The following is a 4,344-nucleotide window of genomic DNA, read 5'->3' on the forward strand; positions in this document are numbered from 1 at the left end:
GAACGCTGCAAACTCTCCTTCGTGTGACCAGTCGTCAATAACAAGGAAGGGGTCGTCATCAGTGTAGCGTGAATGATTCACCTGAGTGACCTCATGTTGGGCTAGTGATGGCGATTCCATGTTCTCGTGCAATGGTTCAAAGTTTGGGAAGGAGGAGATGTCTGTGCGTATCCTAGCCTGCTCCTGGGCATAGTCGTTTGTCCACCTCTCAGTGCTTTGAGGTGATGCAGGATGAGCAATGCTGCGGTGCTCTCCCACCTCTGCTTCTAGTGCCGCTTCCCATATCTCCGCCTCAGCAGTAGCGGCAGCTGCTTCTTTCTCAATGTGTAGTGCCTCCAGCGTGGCGTCCAATGTAGCAGCCTCTGCTTGTAGTCGGACCTTCTCTTTCTTCACAGCCAGTTCCTTTTTAGCAAAGGTCACGCGAGCCTGTGCCGCTTTAGCTTTAGCACATGCTCTAGCTGCTGCTACACTGGCTGTTGATGATCTAGATGAGCGTGTACTTCTTGAGCTGGTCACAGATCTCTGCTCGTCTTGGAAGCTCTTGCCGTCCATGATTGCACCGTGCTGCACTGCGAATGTTGCTTGTTGCGCCAGCTGATGACTTGCCTTTTTACTGTACCGTCCTCCCTACATGTATGTGTCTGTACGCAGTTAGACAGCCAGCCAAACTCCTTTCAATAACGACATGGGAGTCAGGATGTAGCGTCCAAGCTCTGGTGTTTAATGATGCCACACTTGCATGAGGTCAATGAAACAATACAAATCAGTTGTATTGGGTTGGAGTAAAACTGAGAAAGAAAAAAGAAAGAAATGTACCTTGTTACATACATGAGATATAACTAACATCTAAGCATGAATATGTAATGAAACCATTCAACTCACAGGCAATGCTTTTGATGGCGTAACAATGTAAGATTACAGCAGATTAACTTGCAGCACACTTCATGCTGATGTGACCTTTTTGTTTGCTTATCACTATACTACTTCCTATTCCTGTTGAGTGACCCTACGGGCCATTACCATCTACTGCCACCTACTGGTGGCAACAAAACGTAACACCTGCAATTATAAGGCAGAACAATCCCTCTCTTTAACATTTGCCTAAGGCTGTACAACACTGTTCGCAACCTTGGTGTCATATTTGACGCTGAAATGAGCTTCTGACCATATATCCGCAGCATAACTAAGAACGCCTACTTCCACTTCCGTAACATCGTCCGTCTCTGCCCTTGCCTCAGCTCATCCGCTGCTGAAACCCTCATCCATGCCTTTGTTAACTCTAGACTTGACTATTCCAATGCACTCCTGGCTGACCTCCCACATTCTACCCTACGTAAACTTGAGGTCATCCAAAACTCGGCTGTCCGTGTCCTCACTCGCACCAAGTCCGATTCGCCCATCACCCCTGTGCTCGCTGACCTACATTGGCTCCCAGTGAAGCAACGCCTCGATTTCAAAATTCTCATCCTTGTTTTCAAATCCCTCCTTGGCCTTGCCCCTCCCTATCTCTGTAATCTCCTTCAGCCCCACAACCCCACAAGATATCTGCGCTCCTCTAATTCTACCCTCTTGAGCATCCCTGATTATAATCGCTCAACCTTTGGTGGCCATGCCTTGTGTTGCCTAGGCCCTAAGCTCTGGAATTCCCTGCCTAAAACTGTCCACCTCACTACCTCTCTTTCCTCCTTTAAGCTGCTCCTTAAAACCTACCTCTTTGACCAAGCTTTTGGTCACCTGCCCTAATTTATCCTTATGTGGATCAGTGTCAAATTTAATGAGTTAAAATACTCCTTTGAAGTGCCTTGGGACGTTTTACTATGTTAAAGGCGCTATATAAATACAAATTGTTGTTGTAGATAAATGTAGTGTCATGCATGTTGCTAGGGCCAACACAGAATACATGCATCATTTGCGGGGAACAGTACTGAAAGTGTTTGAGAGTGAAAAAGATCTTGGTGTTATTGTGCACAGATCACTGAAGGTTCATGACCAATGTAGAGAAACTGTAGCTAAAGCTAACAGGGTATTGAGAATGGAACCCTTCAGTATACATCAAAGGACTCCATTCTGTCACTATACAGATCGCTGGTCAGATTGCACCTGGAGTACTATGACCAGTTTTCATCCCCCACAATGGTGGCTGATATAGTGGCCTTGGAAAAGTACCAGAGGAGAGCTACAAGAATGATCCCTAGCTTAAAGAACCTCAGCTACTCAGATAGGCTCAAGGACCTTGGTCTATTTACTTTAGACTGGCGTAGACTTAGAGGTGACGGAGGTCTTTAAAATAATCAAAGGGCTGGATAGTATGCCTATTGATAAATTATTTCAGTTTATCAGATTGGGGAGGACCAGGGGACATGAGTTTAAACTATGTAAGAGTAGGAGTAGACTGGATGTTGGGCAGGTCTTCTTTGCCCAGAGAGTATTGAGCCTCTGGAATACATTGTCGGCTGGTGTGGTGGGTGCTGACTCTCTGTATGCCTTCAAGAGGGGGCTGGACCGGTTCTCGACTAGGGCAGAGATCACATCATAGGGAGGGTAAGTGTCTTTATAGACAACACTTGGTCCGTGTGATCTCCTGCCCTGGTTTTGAATGCCTGAGGGTGTCGGAGAGGAATTGTTGAGATTTTTTTCCCCTTATTGGCCCTGGGTTTTTTCTCTGCTTTTTTGCCTCTCCCAGGAGATTACATGGCTGCAGGGAGAGGAGGGAGGTGGGTGGGGGTGAGGGGAAGGGTAGGAGGGAGTGGGCAGGAGGGAGGGAGGAAGTATCTAGTCATGATGCTCTGGCCAGCATGGTGTGGGGCAGGCTTATTGGGCCAGCTGGTCTTTTCCTGCCCGTCAATCTTCTATGTTTACATGTACATACCACTAGGTTTTGCAGTCCTCATTCTCTTCAAAAGGTTAACTTGAGATAATCAATTTGGTTTCTGAGTGAATCAATATCCAGTCAGAAAACCAGATTGCCGTTACCAATCTGTCAATTTACCCTGCAGTATAGAAATCGTTAATGAACTGGAAGGTCCTCAAAAACAATTAGTATTCAAATCGGGATTCTGTCTCCTTGGAAACAAGCATAATAAATCAAAACTGACAAAGGTCATCTCAGCCTACGGCAGTGGTACCTTCTGTCAAATGATAATTCAGCATTGGTATTGGACGTCATGTAGGTGCCCACAACCCAGTTGCTACCTTTCTGAGTTCAAGGTGGATGCACAGAGGCATACAAGCATTTTGTGTTTTGGGAATAAATCGTACAGGAAGATGGAAGAAACTTTACCTAGAGTCAGAAAAAAGAGACTTTTTATAGCACTTTAACATGTCCCTCAGAAACATTGCAAAGCAAGTCACATATAATGAGTTACTTTGAAATGGAATGATTTATGTAAGAAAATGCAGCAACCGGGACAGAACAGCAATTAGATGAATAACCAGTTAATCTGATTTGCTGGTGTTGGTTGAGGAGAACTTAGGGCCAAACACCAGCTCTTCTTCAAATAGTGCCATGGGATCTTTAACATCCACCTGAACCATAGGAACAGTTAATGTCATTCATAGGACAGCACCTCCGACAATGCAGTATTCCCTCAATACTGTACTTGAATGCCACTCTAGTGTACGTGCTTATGTCCTGTAGTGGGGCTTGAACCCTTAACCTTCTGACAGAAGCAAGAGTACTACCAACTGAACTAAGCTGGCACCACAAAACATGAAAGGACAATTGGCCAACAGTTGTGCCATGTAGCAGTACAGTAGTGGAGTTAAAATCGAGGTGGTCAGCTTGCCGGCCCATTCTCACTCCACTGCAATTTTAAATCAGGCCTTCGCCTGGGCAACCCAGGCACCCACCTGAATCAGGTGCCTCCGATTATGCGCCAACTTGTCCAGCAAGAAAGAGGGAAGTGTGTCAGTGAGTGCGGTGCAATATGTTTGTTGCTGTGGCTGTCATGGTTGAATAGCTTGCAGTGTGTGCAAGCTGTGAGATGTGAGTGTGAGGCTGGCATTAGTGCTAAGTGTGTGAGGGTGAGGTGAAGCTATGAATGTTAGGTATGAGTCATGATTGATAGAGATTGTTGGTAGGTGAGTGATGGGGGTGTGGTACAAGGAGCAGTGTGTGAGGCTAGTGGGGCAGTTGGTGAGATATGGCATTTGAAGATTGATTCATTGACCTTGACCACTCGTGTGAGGTCATTGAACTTCTTTCGGCACTGGATCCAGGTCGTCAGGGCAAGACTGCTGGCAGTGACTGCTTCGGCTATCTGCTCCCACTGCCATCTGACTGTGTGTCTAGAGGGCCTCCTGACCCACTGTGGATAGAGGACCTGTCTCCTCCTTTCTACCCCC

Source organism: Somniosus microcephalus, chromosome 11 (genome assembly GCF_052327205.1).
Source record: "Somniosus microcephalus isolate GS21.2 chromosome 11, FLI_Smic_1.0, whole genome shotgun sequence".
In the NCBI taxonomy this organism is placed as follows: Eukaryota; Metazoa; Chordata; class Chondrichthyes; order Squaliformes; family Somniosidae; genus Somniosus; species Somniosus microcephalus.